This window comes from Mastomys coucha, unplaced genomic scaffold, assembly GCF_008632895.1.
Source record: "Mastomys coucha isolate ucsf_1 unplaced genomic scaffold, UCSF_Mcou_1 pScaffold8, whole genome shotgun sequence".
In the NCBI taxonomy this organism is placed as follows: Eukaryota; Metazoa; Chordata; class Mammalia; order Rodentia; family Muridae; genus Mastomys; species Mastomys coucha.
The window spans coordinates 28699622-28725132 of record NW_022196914.1 but is presented as its reverse complement, the minus strand read 5'-3'; the positions used below and the strand labels follow the sequence as shown (position 1 = coordinate 28725132).

General features: G+C 39.2%; 1 long non-coding RNA gene across 2 annotated transcripts in view; it reads right to left on the bottom strand.

Annotated features, from left to right (window-relative positions):
* LOC116083963 overlaps window positions 1–24245 on the bottom strand; it is a 46936-nt gene extending 22691 nt beyond the window's left edge. Inside the window, exons 1-2 of one of the 2 annotated variants that reach the window (XR_004115949.1) lie at window positions 24029–24245; window positions 18961–19156 (exon numbers count right to left, since the gene is read on the bottom strand). This is a non-coding gene — a long non-coding RNA (uncharacterized LOC116083963). Of the gene's footprint in view, window positions 1–18960; window positions 19157–20335; window positions 20484–24028 lie in introns of those variants that run through there. The other variant, XR_004115950.1, reaches the window with a different exon arrangement.
* Window positions 24246–25511: the final 1266 nt, after the last annotated feature.

The following is a 25511-nucleotide window of genomic DNA, read 5'->3' as shown; positions in this document are numbered from 1 at the left end:
ACCTGTGAGAGATGGAACTGCTGACTCCAGGGTAGAGAGAAGTAGCCTGTTGCAAGTGCTGAGTTCTGTCACCTGCGTCCATGGTGAGGGCTTAGCCAGAGCTGCAGCTGAGTGCCATGTCTGAAACTGTGGCAAGGGAGGCAGGAGTGGTGCCAATGACCATGGCTTATATTACCACTAGAGAACATGGTGACATCCCTGGTTGGGGCAGCTGCCAGGTACCACAAGGATGTCCAGGGTCTGTGCATAACTGGCTCTATCTATCACTGGATGTGGCACTCTGGAGATCTGTTCTCATCTCCCACCTGCACCAGCACTTTGCAGAGCAGGCCCTGCACGTCTTGGCAACACAGAAGAGCTGATCCTGATGGCAAAGGCATGTGTGCATCTGCCCCAATGGTATGAGAGCAGGAAAACTTGCCTAGCTACTTACAGGCTGCAACACTTGGGAGAGTGGGGCTCACACCTTGACTGTGCAACACAGTGGATTTGGCTCTGGAGATATGGGTGATGGGTGATGGTGAGCCAGCCAAAGGGCATGAAAGCCAGTGAGCTGACCTTGCCTCCTGCAGATGGCAGTGTTGCTTGGCCTTGCTGAAACAGAGCTGGAGAGCTTGCTCTGGTGGTGAATAAAGGAGAGGTGAATAAGATAGGAGGGCTAACCACCTCACCTACCACCCAAGTCCAGATCCAGGACTCTTCAACAAAAGGACCCACTTCAAAATCTGTATCGTCTGCAAATGTTTGGGACGTGTGAAAGGGCCAATCCTGTTTTTCCAAAGCTGCAGGATTTCCAGGACACAGAGCAGCAACAGTATAATGGGGAAGAGTCTAGTTTAAACCAGAGCTCTTAAACTAGACCAATGATTCCTTGCAGTGAACATTTGCAAGTAAAGATGTGTGGACAGAGAGACATTCTGTGTGACTCACTGTGACATACTCCATCTTCAACGATGAGATGTTTTCTATGCTTTGCTTGCTGTTGTTGTTGTTGTTGTTGCTGTTTGTTTTTCTGTCCCCCCTGTGTGTGTGTGAGTGTGTGTGTTATTTTGAGGGGGAATTTGCAAGGGCCAAGGGGTGAATATGAGGGGATGTGGCAGGGAGATGATCAGGACTGGGGTGCATGCTGTGAAACTCACACGAAATCAGTAAATGTTTAAAAAAATTAAAGAAAAGAAGAAATAGAGAAGAGCAAGGGGAGAGGGAGACAGCATCCTTAGGAAGGATCAGAAGGCAAGCAGAGTAAAACATCACATATCAGGAAAGAAAAACACCAAAGGAGTAGCCAGGAAAGGGACCTGGTTACTAAAGCCTGGGTTCCATTGTTTTGCCTACTTAGGGCAGAGGACATATGAAACAGATGGATTGTAATTTTTTACTTGTTATGTAAAGAACACCCAGACTTACTCTTGTTCAGCTTTGTAGTGTAGAAGGAAATAGTTGCAGATACATTTGTCAAACACCTGATTCCAAAGGGTTGTTTTCATAGTTGTGATATTTAAGTTCACCCAGTCCGTGGTTAAGGACCCTTGGCAGATTTAGTTGTTTATATTGAGAGTGTACACTTAGGTTGTGGTCTTTAATATTGAGACAGATAATCAGTCTCTTTGCTCAGTTCCCCTTATCTAGCAGAAGAGAAAAACAGCAGGTGAATAACAAATGCTGACTGAGATGCTGTGAGCAGGTAGGAAGTAAGTGTACTTTAGTAGGTGGTGTTTGGTCTCCCTGACCCTTGGTAGGTGTTGTCATTGTTCCTTTGTAGGTTCCCTGACTACTCCTTTTCACAAATGTTAAATGAACTTGGAGCTATGAAATTCCCATTTCCCCTGTGACAGAAACCATAGATCAATCATCTGAAGTACATGTGAATCAAATAAGATAACATGAAATCCATTAGGAAATGCAATGAATACAAAGCCGTAGTGTCTGCTTAATGTGGTAAATTAATACAAGAGAGTCTCCTTATTGTGCTTTGTATTTTGGCATCCATCAGAATGTTGAAGACGCTCTGGAATGGACCTCTACCTCTGAGCCTGCATTCAGAGTGCCTCTGGCCTATTCTTCCAACTGGAGAGCCTTTGAATACAGTTTAGCCTTCAACATACATTTTAAAATTTCAGACAGTTAGTTTGGTTTGTGTGTAGTTAACATGGCATCTCCATAAATGAACACCTAATGCATATCATGGGTTACCAGATGAGAAGAACCGCTGCTGTCAAGCATCTCCTATCACTGTGGACTTTATATCACATGGACTTTATACGTCAGGTATTCTGGAAAGGGATGGAATTTATTTTGAAAATACATTGGACATAGCCAGATTTTGTAATCCCCTGTGTATATTACTCTGTAATTTAGCACTACTAATTACAACCCCCTTTTATACATTTGTAAAATGCAAAAAAACAAGAATTGCCTTGCTTAGGGTCACCTTGTCACCCCTTTCCTGGTTCTTATCACAGGTCTAAGTCCCTCAAGACTTCCTAGAACAGCGCAGGGTCCCATTTTCAGCAGGATTTTTAATTAGGTTCTTATCTGTCTTGCTGCCCCAGGCCGTTCTTGCTAGGTTAAGCTGCTTCAGGACTTACGAAAGAGCTTCATTTGCTAAATGTAGGTATAATATTGGATGAAATGCTTTGTGAACCTGCCTGCTTTAAGTTTTCCCCAAGGTTATTTCTCAACCCTGCTTCAACAGTCCCCAAATTGAAAGTTTCTCACCCCTGAGGATCTCTGACCTTTCCCTTCCCGGCAATAAATTGGTTTGATAAAAAGCACAGACAGGAGAACATTTTGTAATACAGCGTTGCTGTTGGACTTGCTGTTCAGAAGTGCAGCTGTATAATTTCTTTCATATGTCTGCAGCAATTGAAGTCTAAGGAATGGAATAACTTTAACCGGATAAATTCCGCATGATTAAACAGCTTGGCATAGTTTACTTTCAGGAGTATGAGACAAACAGCAAAGGCAGAGAGGCAGCTGCCAACCCTGAGCATCATTGACAGGAATCTGGAACACCCAATGTTAATGACTAACTTGATATTACCCACAGACATGTACACAAACCTTTAGCAATAATTATTGCCAGTTTTTTTTAAAGGGTGTGTGTTGTCAAAATCTCTGAATCTTTGTTTCTTATTTTTCCCATTTCCCTTTTTATTTCTTCTCCCATAAGATACATCCTGATTGCAACCTCTCTTCTCTCTACACCACCCAGTTTTCCCCAGCTTCCTTCTTCCGCAGGTCCACTCTTCTTTGGTTTCCCTTCAGAAGAGAGCAGGCCTCCCAGGGATGTGAAATATACATGGCATACCAAGATGCAGTAATACTAGGCATAGAACCTCATATCTGTGTTTGAGGAGGCAGCCCAGTAGGATGAAAAGGCTCCCAAGAATAGGCAAAAGAGTTAGAGACAGTTCCCACTCTATTAGGAGTCCCAAGGAAAACAACCACAGCATATTTGCTGAGGACCTAACACAGGCTCTGTGACTGCCCTTTCAGTCTCTGTGAGCCCCTGTGAACCCTGATTAGTTGATTTTGTGGGCCATGTTCTCTTCGTATCCTCAACCCCCTGGCTCCTACAATCCTTCTTCCCTCTCTTATGCAGAGTTCCCCAAGCACTGCCTAATGCTTAGCTGTGAGTCTCTGCTTCTGCTCCCTGCAACTGCCAGAGAAAGCCTCTCTGATGATGGTTGGACGAGGCAGCAATCTATGATTATAGCAGAATAGGCACAAACCTATGTTACTCATATGAAGAAAGATATAGATCGGGGATAGTTCCCGGTGAAGTTGGCCATGGAGACAATATTATGATTGTCCACAATGAGCTGCTGCTGTTGGTCATAGGCATACTATGACCAACATGGTGGCTGCGATTGATACTCTTGAGAGTGCTGGTTATGGGCTTTACAAATACTTCTTTTGTTGATTACAGTTTATGACATTTTAAACTGGCACAAGTCCTTGATTACTTGATTCCCCGATGAACAGTGCTACCTGGGAGGCTTATAGAATGTGGCCTTGCTAAAGGGGTAGGCCCTGGAGGTAGGCATTGAAAACTCAGCCTCTGCACCAGGATGGACTCTAACTCTCTTGAATCTTAAACCAAGATGACATCTTTCCTCCAAAAGCTTCTCTTGGACATGGTGTTTTATCACAGCCACACAGTATTAACCAACACCTATTTTTCATACAAATACATGATGAATTCCAGTCATTTCACTACTTTCCACTTAACCTTTCTCATTCCTACTCCCACAGAAAGCCTCATTGTGAGCAAGCCCCCTCTCTGCTTTCACATCTTTTATTTTGGTGCATAAGTTATTGAGTTTACTTGGGGTAGCTTACACGAGCGTGGCTGGGAAATTATTTACTGGAGTATGTGCAATTTATCAGTAGCTGTGTCACTGAAGAAAATGATAGCCCTCATCCCTTCCAGTGATGAAATGTTAAGTGCTCTGATCATGTCAAAGTCTTGTGCACTTAATCACAGCAGCAGCGAGTTTATGAGTGAAATGGGCATGTCGTGTTCAGAAAAAAAAAATCACTTTAGCTACATCTCCCTATCCTTTGCCTGCTACATACTCTGTTCCCAGTTTGGTGTTGTCCTCAGAGCCTTAGCTGAGTGTGTTATAAATGTCTTGTTTAGGGCTGAACACTCCATAGTCACTTATTCCCATCACTTTGATGAGTAATGAATCATTTCATAATTGTTGCCTCCTGTAAAAAGTTTTTTTTCTGATGCAATTTGAGAGCAGCATTCATCTGTAGACTAAATATGAGTATATAGAAGAAAGTTTGACATCATGTCTACTTAACAAAGCACTGGTTTTTCCCCAGTGAGGATATTAACCAGGTTTTACTACCAGCATGAAATCTCTCTTGTGTGGGAGACTTTCTATCCAATCAGATTGTGGGCTTTTTTTTTTAATCAATAAGGCTTATTAACAAAGATTTATTAACAAAGAAATAAACAACAACAACAACAACAACAAAACAACAACAACAAAATGCCACACTATCCACAGTCCCCTGGCCAGACTGCTTAGACTACACCAACCTGGCTAAGACAATCTGACAATTGTGAGCCTGATGCTTTCCTGTCTCTTATCTGAAGAGTATTATGATGCACCTTCTTTGGCTCTTTTACTAAAATCTTGGAAGATATTGGCGTAGAAAGTATCAGGGAATTGTCTATATTCCATTATAATCCCAAAGAATATAGAGGTATTTCCGGGGAAAGGTGAGGTTTGGGGCCACCTATATCAACATCTTGTTTAGCCTAAGTAAAATAGTCACAGATGAACAGGCTTGAATCAGATAAAGGTAAGATTCTAATTCACCAGAACCTTGGTAAATCATACAATATACAACAGTTCACTTTCTGTCTCTTCTACTTCTTGATCAGCACAGGCTGATCAGCTTCTTCTGCCTACTGGTGCTGCCATAGCACAGGTTCTGAGGTGACATGACAACCAACCATTGCCTGAAACCTCTAACACTGCATGAGTAAAATAAATCTTTCTTATTTATAAGTGGTTCATCTCAGATATTTCGTTAGAGCAATAGAAAACTGACTCATGTAAGAAGCCACACCTCTAGGAAACTCCTAGAAAGATCTCCCATGCTCGTGGATCGGCAGGATTAATAATATAAAAATGGCCATCTTGCCGAAAGTAATTTACAGATTCAATGCAATCCCCATCAAAATTCCAACTCAATTCTTCACAGACTTAGAAAGAGAAATTTGCAAATTCAACTGGAACAACCAAAAACTCAGGATAGCCAAAACTATTCCCAACAATAAAGGAACCTCTGATGGAATCATAATCCTGGACCTTAAGCTGTACTTCAGAGGGGCTGGAGAGATGGCTCAGTGGTTAAGAGTACTGACTGCTCTTCCAGAGGTCCTGAGTTCAAATGCCAGCAACCACATGGTGGTTTACAACCATCTGTAATGAAATCTGATGCCCTCTTCTGGTGTGTCTGAAGACAGCTACAGTGTACTTATATATAATAAATAAATCTTTAAAAAAAAAAGCTGTACTTCAGAGCAATTAAGATAAAAACTGCATGTATCGGTACAGTGACAGGCAGGTAGGTCAATGGAATAGAATTGAAAACCCAGAAATGAACCCACAAACCTATGGCTACTTGATTTTTGACAAAGAAGCTAAATCCATCCAGTGGAAAAGAGCATTTTCAACAAATGGTGCTGGCTCATCTGGCAGTTAGCATGTAGAAGAATGCAAATCGATCCATTCCTATCTCCTTGTACAAAGCTCAAATCCAAGAGGATCAGGGACCTCCACATAAAACCAGATACACTGAAACTAATAGAAAAGAAAGTGGGGAAGATCCTCGAGCACATAGGCACAGGGGAAATTTTCCTGAACAGAAAACCAATAGCTTAGGCTCTAAGATCAAGAATTGACAAATGGGACCTCATAAAATTACAAAGCTTCTGTAAGGCAAAAGACACCGTCAATAGGACAAAACAGCAACCAACAAATTGGGAAAAGATCTTTATCAATCCTATATCTGATAGAAGGCTAATATCCAATATATACAAAGAACTCAAGAAGTTAGACTCCAGAGAACCAAATAACCCTATTAAAAATGGGGTACAGAGCTAAACAAAGGATTCTCAACTGAAGGATACCGAATGGCTGAGAAGCACCTAAAGAAATGCTCAACATTGTTAGTCATCAGGGAAATGCAAATCAAAACAACCCTGAGATTCCACCTCACACCATTTGTGAGCTATTTTTGATGGTGATGATAATGCTAAGGAATGTGATGGGTTGTGGTCATGGTCGAGTTGGTATATTTGGTAGAAAGATAAGTTTAACCTTGTGTCTAGTATTTCCTGTCTGTCTAGTAGGCAACTGTATTTAGAAGGAACTGGCTATCCCCTCTTGTTTTCCCTATAACAAACAAGACAGAGATGTGAGAGAGATTTGCATTATTGATGGTTACTGAGAGTTTACAAGGATAATGAACCTCAAGGCTAGACCTCTTAGAAACACACAGGAAGTTGCAAATTTGGTATCTCTGAAACAGATCAGTTATGTTTACAAGACCATGGAAAAATGAGGAATGATGTTTAATAAATTGTAATTATTTCTACTTCTTTCTAAATTTGTAGTGACTTCTTATTCCACTTTAAATGAAATCATAATAGCAATTTTAGTTTACTTGATTGAATAATAGTCCATTATTTTCTTAATGAATCATTTCCCTGTTTAAGTGAATCAAGCTCATTTTTGGCTATTTAAAATAAGGCTATCATGAATGATTATGAGCTTTTGATTTTTTGTGTGTATGTACAAGACTTTTTTTTTTAATGTTCAAGGGTAAATTCTCCAAGAATGCAACTGATGCGTAGTTGTATATAGAGTTTCATGACTCAAATACAGTCATCAAAGATGGTTGCACCAATGAACATTTTATGAGCCTCCTTTTCTGAATTCTTCCCTGAATTTTATATTCTTCTTATTTTATACTTTATCCACTCAAAAATTGTGGTTACTGACACTACTTGTGATTTCACTGTATTTCCATATTAGTTAATAATTATTTCTTTGTTGTATAAGGGATTTCTAGTAGATATCTGTTTACAGCCTACTTTTCTATTGTCTTCACCACACATTGAACAAAACAAACTTTTGGTATTGGTGAAGTCAAGTTTAGTCTGTACACCTAGTCAGTACACCTAGCAATTGTGATCTGGGTATAAATTCAAGAAATCATCAGTAATCCCTGAATCCTGTATATGTTCCCCTATTCCATTATAATTTGTAAGCATATCTTTTATACTAATTATCATAACCCATTTTGAATTGCATTTCATGTAAAGTTGGTAATTACATTGTGGTATTGGCCCAGGCTTGTAGCTGTCCAGTCACTGTAGCACTGTTTGTCAGAAAGACTTTGCTTCCTTCTGAGTTACTTTTGCAGCCAGGTAAGAGTATCAGATAGACTTCCTAGTTTGGTGACACATGCCTCAAATCCTAGCACCAAGGCTGTGGCAGAAGTGCAGCAAGTTTGAGGCCAGCTTTGGTTACATATCAACATTCTGTCTCCCACTACATGAAAAAATAAAGTATTCTACATCATAATTTAAAACTCCAATGCATAAGATGGCAAAATGGCACTAGAGGAATGAAAATAAAAACTACACAACTGTGGATAATATGTGTAAATTGTATTTATGCTAAGCAGTTAATATACTCAATGTATAAAGAACTCCCAAATTAAGCAGCAAAATAACATAATTTAAAAATGGGCAAAAGTTTACAGCCATTTCTAGAAGGCGGGGTCTAGCTGGAGACAGAAAGACACAAGGGGGACACCTTTGTAAATGGACAACTGAGACTCAGACTCCTTCATTTATAGTCTCCCTCTTTGGGAAATAACTTGGCTCAACCATGTATCCTCTACCAGGGCCAAACTATGAAACCAAGCAACCATGAATCAAAACCTGTGTGACTGTAAGTTAACAGATGTTTCTTCCCCAGATCTCATGTATTTTCCACAGTGATAAAAAGCCAAGCTATACACTCTTAGATTAATTAGATTTAATTCCACATCAATTTCTGCAGTAAAGAATACTTTTTAAAGACCTTCTTGAGGATCTATGAAACATTATACATTCCCAATAGAGAAATGGTGTCCATGTGGCGTTTTCTTCATCTCTGAGAACTTCATTGTCCTCTGCAAAATACAGCAATTCTTTCTGTATTTCTCTGCATTCTTCATTAATATTTCATGTACGCATTTGGTAGCTCATTGTTACTATAGTCTATAATGTTTCTGTTTTCACTTTTATTGGTAGATGGTTTCAGTATATATAAAGGAAATCCACTGGTATACCTGTAATTTTTTTTCAGGTTTAATTATTTCATAAAGACAGGCCTTTCTATCTAATTACTAAAGTATTTTTATTGTGTATTTCCTGTAAGTGTATACATGACATCCCATTCTTCAATTGCTTTCCTGTCTAGGCCATTTCAGCAGGGTGGCATCAGGCTTACTCTCATCTGACCCTGTCTTCAGGTTCTTAATACCTCTTAGAATTTGATTGATCCCACAATTGTCTACATTTCCCCTGGGTTTTTCATTACACCACAACTGTTAATCCTTTGATATAAACAGAAATGATTAGAGGTGTCTGGCAGTAATCCCTGGTTGATATAAAAGTGTATACTGAATATAAGGTGCTCTTATCTTCCTGAGCACCAAGAAAAGGCTCCAGAGATGCCTGGGAAAATCAAAAGGCATTCATGGCTGCAGCTAACTTTGAGAGCACCCTAGGCTACGCACCAAGCCTCAAATAAAGAATGCCTTGTGGCCATTGAAATAGCCTTGTGAGGTGGACAGAACAAGTCTGAGAGAATGAAACTAGAAAAAGAAGGGGGGAAGGCATTTATACAGAGAGAACACGTTGCCACACCATGCACCCTCAGTAAGGACTAAATGTTATAGTGAGAAGATTTAAGATAAGCCAGAGGTAGCACAATATCAGAATATCAGATGGTTCCAGGAAAAGAAAGAAAAGGGAAAGAAATCTGTGAAAAAGAACCGCTTTATCTAGCAATGCTGTTAGGATGATTACAATGAAACCACATATGGTATGCTCACTAGACTCCTGGAAGACCAAGGATGCAGCAGCTATAAAACAGAAATGAGAGGGATCATCTAATCATACCTTCTTCCTAGTTGGTAGAAAAGTCAGAAACAAGCAAAGGGCAGCCTTGTTCTCAGGGCTTCATCATCTCTGTAAATCTGCACACTAGCCCAGACTAAAGGATGGCTGCTCCGAGGAGAGAACCATGACCCCACTTCTTATTTACCAAGTTGACTGTTTTCTTTCTCCTTGTTTTTCAGGCTCATTTTCTCTATTGAAAAGTAGATGAGGTTGATATTATTTTCATCTAACACAAACTAAATGATACAGCTTCAAGGGGGATTGAACCCTGCTGGCTGACAGGCTGATGATCGAAGTGTAGCTCACAAACTTATCTTTGCTATGTACGGTGACATTCATATTTACTAGTCTCTTTCTTTCCTAAATATTTTGCTTTTAAGCTTTATTCATGTTGATCTCTCTCTTTCTCTTTCTCTCTCCCTCCCTCCCTCCCTCCCTCTCAATCATTCCATTCATTTACATCCCAAATGATATTTCACTTCCCAGTCACCCCACCACAACCACTGGATGGTTTTGGCTTCTTTGTCAAAGATCAAGTGTCATAGGTAAGTATTTCTGGGTCTTCAGTTCTATTCCATTGATTGAACTGTCTGTCTCTGTTCCAATATCACGCAGTTGTTATCACTATTGTTCTATAGTACAGCTTGAGGTCAGGGATGGTGATTCCCACAGAAATGATTTTATTGTTGAGACTTGTTTTCATTATCCTGAGTTTTTTGTTTTTCCATATGAAGTTAATAATTGCTCTTTTCATATCTGTGAGGAGTTGTGTTGAAATTTTGATGGTGAATCTGTAGATTGCTTTTGGGAAGATTGTCATTTTCACTACGTTAATCCTACTGGCTCATGAACATGGGGGAATCTTTCCATCTTCTGAAGTCCTCTCGATTTCTTTCTTTAGAGACTTGAAGTGTTTTTTTTTTTTTTCCCATATCTGGGCCATCACTTTAATATCTGCATAAGAGATGCATGACTGGAATGTTGGCTTCTGGCCTGATAACCATGCTAAAGTAAGGCCTAAGGGATGTGGAGGAGCATGGTGGAGTCCCAGAGAGGCCCAGAATTCACAATCCTCCTGTCTTAGTCTCCTGAGTACTTGGGTTATAGGTATGGACCACAAAGTCCAGTCCACTTTCTTTTTCAAAAATAAAAGCAGAAATGAACAGAAGTGGCTGTGTAAAACATCTAATTTTCTTCCGCTTTGATTGTCAGTCTGAGGTCTGGGCCAGAGGCAGTGGGACAGACAGAGTGCCCAGTCTGTGATCCTCTTCCCTGCCTTCTGCCAGGGACACCTTTCTTTTGGAGATCTTCAGCCTCATGTCTTTCGCTATCTCAATCATTCTTTTCTCACTCAGCTTCAAGTCCCTCTGCAACATTGTCAGGTTAATCTGGAAGTTATTTATGTGCAGGGCAAGTATGACTGCATACACAGTGATCTTGGCCTTCATAGAACTCGAAATTAAGTTCCCTAAACTGTCGTTGTTGTAAGTCAAGCAGGTGAACTGATTTTAGTGGGATTACTTTCAAGTTTCTCTTCATTTAATTTGATGTTGGCTGTTGGCTTGCTGTGTATTGCTTTTATTATGTTTATGTATGTGCCATGAATTCCTGATCTCTCCAAGACCTTTAAACATGAAGGGGTATTGGACTTTGTCAAAGACTTTTCAGCCTCTAATGAGATGATAATATGATTTTTTTCTTTGAGTTTGTTTACATAATGGATTACATTGATGGGTTTTCTTGTATTGAACAATCCCTGTGTAGCTGGGATGAAGCTTACTTGATCATGGGGAATGTTTTTAATGTGTTCTTAGATTTGGTCTGTGAGAATTTTATTGAGTATTTTCGCATCAATGCTCACAAGCAAAATTAGTCTGAAATTTTCTTTTTTTGTTGGGTCATTGTGTTGTTTAGGTATCAGAGTAACTGTGGCTTCATGGAATGAATTAGGTAGTGTTCCTTCTGTTTCTATTTTTGGATAGTTTGGGGAGTATTGGTATTAACTCTTCTTTGAAAGTCTGGTAGAATTCATGAGGGCCATGCTCTCTTTTGGATGGGAGACTTTTAATGAATGCTTCTGGCTCCTTAGGCCCATGGAACCGTTTAGAGAGTTTACCTGATTTAACTTTGGTACATAATATCTGTCTAGAAAATCATACATTTCATCTAGATTTTCCAGTTTTGTTGAGTATAGGCTTTTGTTGTAAGATCTGATGACTTTTTGAATTTCCTCAATTTTTGTTGTTACATCTCCCTTTTAATTTCTGATTTTGTTAATTTGGATACTATCTCTGTGCTCTTTAGTTAGTTTGGCTGAAAGTTTATCTATTTTGTTGATTTTCTCAAAGAATCAGCTCTGCTACTACATAAAATTATTTTTGTTGCTATGTTATAATAAACTTTGCTACTGTTATGAATTGTAGTATAAATATCTGAATTCTCCGATGGTCTTAGATGACCCCTATGAAAGAGTCATTCAACACACAGGTTGAGAATTGCTGTTCTAAAAGCATGTGGAGTCTTTGTGGCTGCAACACCAGAGATGGTAGAGAACTATGAGTCATTTCCTTATTTCTCTTGTGCAGAGTTCGGAAAGTCTGGCCCCACATATGTATAATTCAACCAAGTGTGCACTGTGACAGGAACATGAATCTATCTATTTCAACAGAAAAAGAACTTCAAAGGGTCTCGACTGTGATATCAATGACTGTCATTATCTGGATAACAGAATGGTTAAAGCTTTAAAGTGTAGGTAGTGGCCTATGGTGGATGTGCTCAAAATACACTATCTTCTTGAATGGAAAAAAGCTTATTAAACCTGAACAGTAAAAAAAAAAAAAATGGAACATGAAAACAAACCAACAAATTTTTGAGGCAAAAAAAAATGTGTTTGCTGGTTTGCGAAGCTGACAGACCCAGAGTAAGATGAGTGAAAATTTGTGTTTTGGGCCAGAGAGATGAATATGTGGGTAAAGTGCTTGTGTGTGTTGTGTGTCCCTGTTCCTGGAGAGGTGTGAATTGGGCTGGGGGATGGATAAATGGGTAATGTGCTATGTGTGTTGTGTGACACTATTCCTGGGGAGGTGTGAACAAACTTCTCCTTACCTCATCTAGGGAATTCACAATAGACCAGAGTACAGACACCATGAAAATCCCTCTTTGCGATTTAAGAGTTTTATTGGAGTAATGGGAATTTGGGTGACATGTTAGTGAGCAGAATTGACTCAAATACAGCTGTATCACCAAAGCCCATCCCATCATGGGTGACAGGAAACCTGTAAAACTGTAGTGTAATGCATAGTCTGCAGGCAGCCCAGCAGGTTGTTGAGTGCCCTTTCCTAGGAACACAATAGGTCTGAACTTCTTTCAGCAGCTTGGCTTTTTTTCTATCTCTTTTAGGGAACATGGTTTATTTATGCTCCTTTAAGGTAGAGGCTCTGACCCTTGCTTTTTTCCAGCCATCTGTACAGGTCTGAGTTTCTTTTAGGCAGCTTAGATTGTCTGAGACTGTCTTTTAGCAATCCTTATAGCTCACAGATGTTAGTGGAGGGAAGGTTGTAGTGAATCCAGTTAGTTTCAGGGACTTCCTGAAGCTATTGAGTTGCTTACTTCCAAGCTTTGCCAGCTTCCCTGAAGGAATATTTCTTCTCTTCTTAGAACATCCTGTGTCATAATGAGCTTCCCTCTAAGATGGCCAGTTTTATCTCAGACAAAATTTCCTCATAACAGTATGTATGGTGCTTTGAGTGTAAATGGCTCCCAAAGTCTCACAGGGAGTGGCACTATTAGGGGGTGTGGCTTTGTTGGAGTAGGTGTGGTCTTTTTGGAGGAAATAACTGGGGGCTGCCTTTGAGGTTTTAGAAGCACAATTTAGTCCTAGTGTCAGTTTTTGTCTTCCTCCTGCCTGACCATCTAGTTGTAGAACTCTGGGCTCCTTCTCTAGCATCACATCTGCCTGCATAGCACCATGCTTCCTGCCATGATAGTAGATTAAATCTATGAAACTGTAAGCCAGCCCAAATCAAATTTTTCATTATTAGGAGTTGTCATGGTCATGGTGTCTCTTCACAGCAACAGAAATCCTAACTAAGACAGTATGACATCATGAAAACTGAATCTGGATTCCTAGACCCATGTAAAAGCTGGATGTAGTAGCAAGCATTTGTAATCCTAATGAAAGACCCCCATAGCTGGGGAGATCCTTACTCAAGTTTCAGGATGACACGACCAACCAATGACTCACGAGAGACCGAACTTGCTGTAATCACATGAGGTTTATTCCAGATCTGGGGTCGAACTCATAGCCTGGCAGGCCAGAGCGGTTCGACCAGGAGCACGAGGAGTAAGTGGTATTTAAAGGGAAAAACCACAAACTAGGAGGGTGAAAGGGTTACCAAGGAAACATAACAAGAGAACAATGGAAAATTCTAAAGGAACCCACTACCTAGTTGAGCCAGATCACAAGGAAGTCATTATGCTCAATCATTGTCTAGAGGAATGTGATTTGGTCAATGCTATCTTCTTAATGACTGACCACTGTCCTGTTCCTTATTCTGTGCCATGTTATCTTCTTAATAGCTGACCGCTATCCTGTTCCTGGAACTGACCAGTCCACCTTCCTGGCTTTGACAGAGACTTCCTATGCCTTCTTTAAGTAAAGGTTATACATTAATGCATTTCCACTAACATGCTTTTTCCAAATTTCTAAATTCAGTCTTTCACTAGGAGATTGCTAAAGAGGGTTCCTGGCCATCCACTCTAGCCATAATCTATTAAGTCCAGTTTCAGTAAGAGACTGTATCTCAAAATATAAGGTGGGTAGTGATAAAGGAAATGACCTACATTGGACTGTGGCCTCCTCAGGCACACTCACAAACAAACAATCCCTCCTACACACAAATACAACACTGCATTTTAAAAAATATGTAAGCAATATATACTTATAGTTTATATGAGAAGTACCATATAATACTCTCATATCCACATTTCAAGATCATTGATTAAGTTTTTGCTGTTTTCCTGTGTGATTTTTATTATATAAGGGACATTTTTTTTTTTTTATAAAAGCTGACTGAAAGGTATTTGTTGGGTCCAAGAATTATCACTAGGTTCCTTCATTTATTTGCTCAACTATTGTGCATTCACATTCCTAGCAGATGATATGGAGCATCTTTCTATTGTCATGCGGTGGCTGGTACTGAGTGATGACCCACAGTTGCCTGTATAGGGCAATGCTATACCTACACAGCTGCATGTGAAGCGCACCAACATCCTAGGTACTTCTGCATTCCTTCCTGAAAAGGCAAGCAGGGTCAAGGTTCCCTCCAAGGACTTCTAGAGCTAGATAACTCTCCTGCTCTGCCAGTGGAATCCCCCACCCATGGCTGACAATTATTTTCAGCTGTTAAGAAACAACAGCAATAACCCTCGTCTTCTTATCCCGAAGAATTAACTAATATGTTCAATTAGAACTCAGGTGCCATTGGCAATAAATGCTCCATAAACACAAGCCTTTAGGTGATATTATTAAATGTTTTCATTATAAATTGTTATGGCGAGTTTTATAGCTTGAACAGGGCCATTAAAAGTCTATTGTACCAAACATACTGTAATCTTCAGCTTTATGGCAGGAGGAAACAGTAACTAATCTTCACACTGTCTTTGAGGCTATGAGAATGGTGTCCTCCATTCTCTGAAGCAGAAGGTGAACAAAAACAGGAAGCAAGGAGTGAACCTAATGGATATATGTAGCCAGTTTGCATATGTGACAACCCTAGTGACTTCCTTTTTTTTTGTTGTTGTTGTCTTGTTTTTTTTTTTTTTCCAGTCAGGGTTTCTCTGTATAGCTCTGGCTGTCCTAGAACTCACTCCGTAGACCAGGCTGGCCTCGAGCTCAGAAATCCACCTGCCTCTGCCTCCCAAGTGCTGGGATTAAAGGCATGTGCCACCACCACCCGGCTCCTAGTGACTTCTATGCCACCAGAATATTTACAGTTATTACTGGTAGCAGATGTAAGAGCTGGATAGAACTTTTGAGTTGAATAAGAATAAGATTTTTGACAACCTTCTAGATGTAGATGCAATATTTATGTTTAATATGTATAAGTTGCCATGTTTAAAAGAAGACATAATACATGGTATGCCTTGTTTGAATATTTCTACTAGAACTAAGCAGCTTTTACATAGACCTAGTCACAGAGTTAGAGTTTCTTGTATACATACAATGGGGGATTTTAGTTTATGGAACCATCACTGGGTAGTGTATCAAGTCAAGTTTGGGTATGGTTTGTTAGGGGCTGTCACTCTTGTTAATTGTTCCATTAATTAATTAATTTTTAGGACAATGTCTCATGTATCTTAGCTTGGCTTCTAATTCTCCATATAGACCAGGATGACCTTGCTTCCTCCTCCCATGCCCTGAGATTGTAGGTGTGCACCCCCAAACCCAGGGCTCTGTGCATGCTAGGCTAACATTCTTTTAAATAAACTACTTCCCTAACCTTTAAATGATCCCTAAGGTTTGAAATCTACTAAATTTGAGAAAATAAAAAATATTTGTGATAGCTAATTGTTAATGCAATTATCTTTAAATGTTTACAAAAATGCAGAAGGTATTGCAGGAATTCCCTTATCCATTGGACCCTAGAACTGACACGATGTAGTATGTGCTCAGAGATATATCTATGCTGGATATTCTGAGTACATTACAATATGTCTTTATAAAATCTTCTGGCTACCATGGTTTTTTAACATAGATCAGGAAAAGTGTTATTTTATGTTTCATTAATTTATCTGCCAGTAAATACATCACAAAAGAAAAGAATATTTTATCAACTGAAAATTAGTAAGCACTTTTATTATGTACATCATTTTTATTTATAACCTTATTGTAGACTCTAAAAAGATTCACATTATTTATTTTGATTGTGCATATAAGCTGAAATAATGTAGACCATAAAAATCGTGCAATATCCCATTGCTTTCATTTTTAACTTAATTAAACATTTCTGGCTTAATATTTATCCTTGCATGTATGTTGACTCCCCAGATAGTTGTTGAATTGTGTTACTTTTATACTATGCCTGAGGTATCAGGAGATGCTCAAGAGTCTCTGCATTTTATTTTAATGTTTTATGTTCCTTTTTGATTGGCAAAAAATATTTTGTTGATATTAGAAAGGAAATTTTGTGTGAATAAAAGAAAAGGGTACAATTTGAACTAATGACCAAACATGTACCCATTTTAGAGTTCTGTTCTTCATTGACCAGTCATTGCAGGTGAGATAGCACAGCATGGGGTACGCCTCTGGTCTTCTTTGGAAGACTGTACTGATCAGTGTTCTGCTGCCATGGCTGCAGAAATACTGTTCTAGTTTGCTACTGATGTTGTGATATATGCTATGACCAAAGCCACTTGGAGAGGAAAGGGCTTATTTGGCTTATAGTTCTCTATCACACTTAATGACTGTGGACCATGGGAGGAACTCAAGTAGGAGCAGAGAGAGAGGCCAGAAACAGGGAGAAACGCTGCTCTTCCACCCACTCACGGTCTCCAATGCAGCCACCATCCTCTTTTTTATATTTCTATTTCTAATTTTATGTGTGTGTGTGTGGGGCTTTTTGTGTGGATGTGTGACTATGTAATACTTGTGTACCTGGTGCCCATAGAGGTCAGAAGAAGGCATCAGATGCCCTGGAATTGGAGACAATAGATATTGTCAGGAGCCATAATAGGACAAGCTAATAACTAGCAGGTGATCATCCCAAAATGCCTGCTTCAGATTATTATATAATTTGCGACAGGTGAGCCCTTATTAAGCAAGGCTGTAAGGGACTAATTTTAGGAAAGATTCCTGCTATTAATATGCTTTTCTTGTTGTTATTATTATACATATATAATAATCACTAAATAATAGCATACCCCTTTGGAGCAGATCTCTGCAGATCCACAAAGTTGTACTGTCATATAGTGATGCTATTTAGACAAATGAATGACTTAAATCTTAATGACGATCCTATAAGAAATCCTAAAATTATATCTGTGATTATTAAGCTCTTTTATAACGGGACTGCTATTAGGTCCTTTTCTCATAGTGAAAAGTGCACTGAGAACTCTGCCAGTCTCCCAAGTGTCACCAGTTAGTTGCTTTTAGATGGGTAACCAGACTTTCTGCTACTCAGAGAACATTCCAAGAGGTTGTAAAACAATTAACCAGAGGTCATAAAAAGGGGACTATTTATTATAGGTGCTAGGACAGAAGATAAAATATTGACTGTATTTATCTATACAAAACCTCACTTAAAACTTAGTTATGTTCTTAACCTTCAGTGAACCTGTGGAGCTGATACAGGTGATGGCTGTTTAGCTAGCTAATTATCCCTAATGGCTATGCACGTCAACATTCGCTGTTGTAAACTTCTATTTCAATTTATGATTTGATTTTTGGTGTGAACTTGTGATGAACTTTGTATCATGTGATCATGTATTTTGAAAGATATATAAGTACTGAGGACAAAGAGATGAGGATGAGCTAGAGAGAGAAGAATTTTTTCCCTTCCCCACTTAGGATCTTTTCACTTAGATACAGCTTTCATAGGAAACTTTTTTTACAACTTAGTAATAAACTCTATAACCACTTTTCTAAGTGTCTTCTCTTCCTGCAACTTCAGACTAGCAGGCTGAAAGTTAGAGCCCAGCAGTTCCTGCTGAGATAGAACAAAGGCTGCATTTGCTTAATCCTCCGCTGTTAGGCTACAGATGCCAATCACCTAAGCCAGAAGTCTCTTACCCTCAGAAAGAGCAGGAAAGTTTTTAGGACTTTTTAGAAGTTACCATGAGCATTTCAGTACAATTAGAGAGTTAGAAAGCTCTAAACCCTCAGACTTTAAAACCATCACCAGAGTCCTACTCTGTGACTCCACCGCCACCCTGCTCCAGGCCAGGAGGCTCCCGGCAATCTCACAAGCCTCTAGGGTACTTTCCTTATAAATCCCCAAGCCATCTTCTCAGGGTTGGTCCTGTCCAAAATGGTCTCAGCCCTCCCACATTAATCATTAACCAAGAAAGTATCCTACAGACTTGCCTACTGCCAATTTGATTATAGAAGGCATTTCCTGAAGGGAGTTTTCTCCATTCCAGATGACCCTAACTTGTATAAAGTTGACAAAGGAAACAAACAAAACAGAACAAAACCACCACCACCACCACCACAACAACAAAACCCAACCAAACAAAAAACTAACCAGTACAATTACCATGAGCAGCATCCACTTAGAAGAGAAAAGGGTTTATTGTTGCTTGCAGTTCCAGAAGGGATATATAAGATTACCCTAGATAATGGGTAATTTCAGGGTGTAGTTCATCATGGAGAAGAAGGCAGGACAGCAGGACTTTAAGGCAGATCTGCTAGTCAGAAAGCAGACAGATCACATTTTACCTGAACACAGGAACCTGAGAGAGAGAGAAAAAGAAAATATGAAGTAGAACAAAGCTATTAATCCTCAAGTACTTCCCCTGGGAAAAGCTTCTCCAGTGATGCTCCTCCTCATAAAGGGTTCAAACCCTTCTCCCAAAATGCAACCAATGTGGCCAAGTTTTCAAACGTTTAGACTTTGGGGTCATTTGTATTCAAACCACCACAAAGACTCTTCCCTGTAGTTGTGAGGTAAAAGTATTCCCCCTCTTAGATGGCAGATTAGAAAAACTGACTCCTAGTCACAAGAGCATCTAACACACAACCCACTATCACCTAACACTGAAGAGGATTTGGAGTTTGATTTGACAATATATTTTCTGAGTAAATAATATGATTACCCTAGAGAATGGGTCTTTTCAGAATTTTTTGGGATTATAATATGTGCATAGAGAGAATAGCCATTTAGTTGATGAAATTTTACATTCTGTATTCATTTATGCATGAACCTTACTGTATGTTTAGGAATATATGAGTTAATGTTAGTTGCTCGTCATGAATATAGTTCTTGTTTCTTTGACTTGGACTGGAGATTTAGTAAGCTTGCAAAATGTTAAGGGAACTTGAGTCTCTAAAAATAACTTTGATATATAGATTACAGGAATACAGAAGACATCAATATTAGGTTGCACTTACAACAAAGAAGAGTAGCAGACCCGAGGAATTCTAATTGACCACGGAGGTTAGTATGAGGATGATAAAGTCATCAGTTTGACACAGAGCAAGTTGGACATTGTCACTATATCAGGACATCCAGATGGTCTTAATTTGGTAGGAAGTCACTGTCTAAAGTTCTAAAGTGTTCATATATATGCTCCACTGTACCTAGAGGCCAGGGCTCTGAATGTTTTGGTTGTAATTTTCAGATGTAAATGTTTCAGTTGGCTTTAAAGGGTTGAACATCTGAGTGTCATCCTCACCAGACAGGTGGGGAGGAGCTTTACTCTTCATTTCAGGACACAGCCTTTCTAGTCCTCTGGATGGTGGGGAACAGTGTTCACATGTTCAGCTCCATGTTTTGCTAGGTATAGGGGAAGAGGGCATCTTGGAGATAAACTCTTTATTCAGCCAGATTAATTGCCCAAGGACATCTCAGTGTTTTACTGTGGCTTTCCAAGGAAACACTGTCTGCTCAACATACTTTTCCTTATACCTACCTCATTTGGTGAAAGAAATGGTGTTGCCTGCACAAGGGAGATCAATTTCCCTCACTATAACCATGGTGACCATGCAGAGTGGGAGAGAACGAGTGGCAAGATGGAACAGAAGCTGAGTCTTGTACAGGATGAGCTCCCTGATAATGACCAAAAGGCCTGACCTTTTCCACCAGCTTGTCCTGATGAGGAGTAAAATAGGAGAAGAGAGCTGGTTTTTACACCTCTCAGCATTCTAACATCACAAGTAGATCTGGACTCTCATGTGGATTTAGGCTGGCTTTTCCAGATTAAACCAGTTGTTGGAGAATGTAAAAGGAATGTAGCTTAAGCTTCTCTTCACGTTTTTTTCTCTGAAAGATTTTATTATATATTTGTGAGTAGAATGATTGAGTCATGGTAAGTCATGCCAACATTCATTAAAAATTAAAATGTATAAAGAGGGAGAAATGATGCTGGATGTGAAAAATGGGCTGTTCTTATGCACACTAGTTCTCACAAGGATGGCAATGTTAAAGAATCCAAGTGTAAATGTCATTATTCATATCCCTCTGATGTAGATATGGGTGATAGATGGTATTCTGCAATAAACCTGGGATTCATGGTACTTTGGAAAGACGGTAACGTTTCACCAAATAGAGATGGAGACATTTGAACATGTTACTTTGCTACTTTTGGTTATACATAGTACATTCCAAGTTTACAAAGTAATAAGGCTTGTTGAAGATGGAGACATTTGAACATGTTACTTTGCTACTTTTGGTTATACATAGTACATTCCAAGTTTACAAAGTAATAAGGCTTGTTGACAGGCATCCATAAATGGAGATTCACTGTCTGTGTGAAGCTGCTGCTTAAAGAAAAAGAAGACCAAGGAGTTTTATTGTAGCTCTCAGTGGCAGAAACAGATAGCAGATAGGAATCACATGGATCCTGCCTATGCCTGGCTGCCTTGAAGATGGAAGGCTAACAGAGCAGACCAGGACATTGCTGCTTAGAGGGATGCAGTAAGTTTACATCACGACCTCTTAGCTTTTCATGGACAGGAATAAAAGCATACTGTGGAGATGATATCACAGATGGGAAGATGAGTCTGCAAAAATTCAGATGTGGGATGAAAGACACCTGCAGTATGCTGGAGACTGCATGGCTTTTTGTGAGTTCTGGGATGAGACTCAGATCATGGAGCTGCTGCTGCTGCACTTTTACCATGGAGCCAAGGGTTTATTTTTAAAGCTAACATTCACATGTTGTAAATATTTACTTCTGTTCATTTAATATATTTTTGTACTTAATTGTTTATCCTTTATGAGTATTAAGATTTATTTGGGTATTTAAATTTAGTTTAATATTTGAAATTGCCAATACATTTCTGAATAAATGGTTTTTATAAAAGCTGTAAACTCCCCACTATCACTCTTTCCTACTCTGTTCTCCCCAAAGACAAAGGAACTCAGGTCTTTGAAATGATTTCTGTGGTATTTACTTCTATGTAACTAAGAATTAACTCGTTTGGTTGTTTATTCAAATAAATGAGTGTGTGTGTGTCTGTGTCTATGTGTCTGTGCATATGTGTATGCGTGTATGTGTGCATGCATCTGTTTGTGTATATGTTTATGTGTATGTCTGTGTATGTATGTATGTTTGTGTATGTATGTGTGCATACGTGTATGTGTATATGTATGTGTATCCATGCAGCCATGGTGCAGATGGAGGTCAGAGAACAGCTTTCAGGAGTTGGTTCTCTCCTGCCATCTTGTGGGATCTGGGATCAATTCACATTGTCAGGCGTGCACACAAGCGCTTCTACCTGCCAAGCTAACTTTCTGTTGTCCAAATTCTCTGAGGTCTTTGCTTTTGCAGCATTGCAGTGAGTGATGTGTTAGCTTTCTGTGCTCTTAATTGTTCTGTGTGAATCCTTTCTCTTCTCTGCCTACCCGTTTCATCTTCCTGTTCTCCCTTGCCTGATATTTCATATATACATTGGTATCACCATATTTGTGCTGCATGGATGTATTCGTATATAATGCTGATTAGTTTTTCTTCTTGCACGAGGTTTGATTTTCCTTCATCACTGTTTAAACCCAGGCTCTCCTCCTGTGGTGCTGTTCTTTTGCAGTATTTTCTGACATACTCTCCCACACATCTCCCAGCCTCTGACAGTCTTAGCTGTGAGCAGCTTTTTCTCTAGTTCCACCCTTCAGCTGCCTACCTTGTGACCCCACCCTCATATCCTCTTGGGGATTCTCTCACAGCTTTTAATAGTAGAAGTCCGATTTCCGGAACTTCTTTGTCCTTCAGTCTTTTCTTGGGTCTGATCCCTGGATTCTATTGAACATGTTTTATCTTAAATTACTAGACTGGGAAAATGCAGAATTTTGGCAATTTGATTGTTTTAAGGTATTTTTTTTTTTAATTTGAATTTGAGTTATAGTTTGACTTGCTATAAATTTCTATGTTGGGAATATTTTTTTCTCAACCTGTTTTCTTGTTTGGAATATTTTTGAACTTTCTCTTTGTTACATGAAAAATAATCAGGAACTTGTCCCTTGTTTAGCTTAGTATTTTGGTGTACTGGGGAATCAGTGGTCTCGAAATCTCAAATCTAGAAATTCTTGTCCTCATCCAAGCAGTTATTAAAGTGTTTCCCCTACAGTTTGCTCCTCCCATTCAGCCATCTCAGAGAATCTAAGGTCTGTTTTATGCTGTTATTTTTTGCTATTTACACTAATACCTTTATAAAATGCTTGGTTTAGTTTAAGAACATGGCAACATTATACTACAAAGATAACTCAATAAAGTAGTAAATTAATAGGCATTGATTTTCTGTTGAATTCTCTCTTATAATCAATGCTTTAATGACTATTTCTTTGCATGTACTTTTGTACACATGTGCAGAATTCATTCACTAAACAGCTAGGCTAGGGCAGGGAAAATGACCATTTATAGTTCAGTACACACGTGTTTGTCTTGGGTCTAGTGTCAGTTATACTCCTAAAGCCATTTACATTCTCACTGATGCTTACTGTAATCAAACCTTTTAACTTTTGGAAAAATCATGAATGAAAAATTGTTTTTCAGATGAATTCGCAAATGAAAGTTAAAAATACTTCCATATATCACTTATACACCAAAGATTTCTCTTCTGGGAAGTAGTTATTTATATAGTTTGTCTATGAATTCTAAACTAAATTAATTTCATATATGAGAAAATGAATGCCTCTAAATGTAAAAATAAAGCAAAATTAAAACTGAACAAGAAATATGGCTGATGTATCAACAAGATTTCACAATTTAAAATTAAGTAGTTAAGTTCAAGAGAGGGATACATTTAAATGGAATTTATTTATAATTTCTATCCCACTCCATTATTTTCAATGAGAAGTCTTTTTTTTTAAATTAAAATGGTAAATGAGCCATAAACACTGATTTACTATGACATATTAATCATGTTGGCCATGTCTTCACTGTTTATGGAACATTGCTAATGTGTCTCAGTAAACGTAGATTTTCAAAATTTTTAAGCAAAAACATTAAGCCAAAGAAATGTTAAGTATAATCCTCGAGGTATAATCAACCAGTATTAATATTTTATAGATTTTTATTCCTTTTCAGAAAGATGACATCTATACTGTAAGTATAAAATAGAGAGAGGACAGGAAAACAGGATAAAGCTTTCAAAGTCTCAAAGCTCACCTTCAGTAGTGCACTTCTTCCAGCTTGGCCACACCTCCCTATAACCTCTCCAAACAGTACCACAACTGGGGACTGAGAGTTCAAATGCCTGAGCCTAGGAGTGACATTCAACCATTTAAACCACCATAAGTGACTTCATTTCCTATTTCAGGTCACAATCTACCACTGAGGGAAATCAGGAGAGAAATTCAAGGCAAAAACATGAAGTGGAGCCCATGGAAGAATGTTCCTCATTGTTAGTATTCCTTCTAGGTTCTACCCAACAGTTACCTGGCAACAGCCAGGAATGGAGACTCACTATAGAAGGGGCTGTTTGCTCTCTCCTCACTCTCTTACTCTCTTATCCTCTCTGTCCCTTCTCTTCTAGTTCCCCCCTCTCTCCTGGCTGGCCTCTTTTCTCTCTCTCTCTCTCTCTCTCTCTCTCTCTCTCTCTCTCTCTCTCTGTCTCTGTCTCTCTGTCTCTTTCTCTCTCTGTCTTTCTCTGTCTACACTCCCTTCTCAACTCCCATTCTCATGTCCTAAATAAACTCTATTCCATACTATTGTCCTATAGCTGATCCCTCAGGGAGAAAGAATGCCTCAGCATGCCCTTTTCCACCTCGCCATATTACGCCTCTACCAAACATATCCTGTTTCTTTCTTTCTTTTTTTTTATAAAGCAGAACACTCACCCTCTTGCTCTCTTCTAGTTTTCCATTGATCTGGCTGTCTTGTACATCTCAGGACCACATTGAGGGATGATGCTGTCCATGGAAGTCTGGGCTCTCCCACATCAATCACCAATCAAGACAGTCTGTCACAGACATGATCTCTCACAGATGAACTCTCATGGCCCGTTTGCTTCAGACAATTCCTCAAATGTTTCATCTGTTTCGGCGAGTTTGATTGTATCCAGTTGACAATAGAACCTAACCACCACACAATTCTAGTTCAAAGTAAAGATTAACCATCGGGTCCAGCTACCTAACTCTGACTTTGGATGAAGAAAAGACTTTAAGCTCACGTGTAGAGGAAGATTCAGGGACAGACTGTGGAAAATGTGACTGAATGAGAGATTTTTTTTTCATAGCTGCAAAGTATGAGAAGACCAATGTGAAGCACCTCTGTGAGCATGAAATAAGGTGTTTCAAGGAACTTTGTGGACATACACACCACCCAGTAGTTGAGGAATAAGTGAAGTTGTTAAGAGCTCAGGCTTTGTAGGATATAGTTTAGTATTTCATCACTTTGACCAAATATTCAACCAAAACAACTTGGTACAGAAACAATTTGTGTTGGCACTTACTTCCAGAGAGCTGGGTTCATGGCTTCTTGGGTCTATGAGCCTGAGTAGAATGTCACGGTACAAGCTGCTCTTCACTGCTTCAAAGATGGGAAACAAAGAGGAGGGGATTCTGGAAGAGATTGGAGAAAGGTACAAACTCAAGGATGCATGCTCAGTAATACTTCTGCCCACAAGTCAAGGCCCCACTTGTAACCAGCT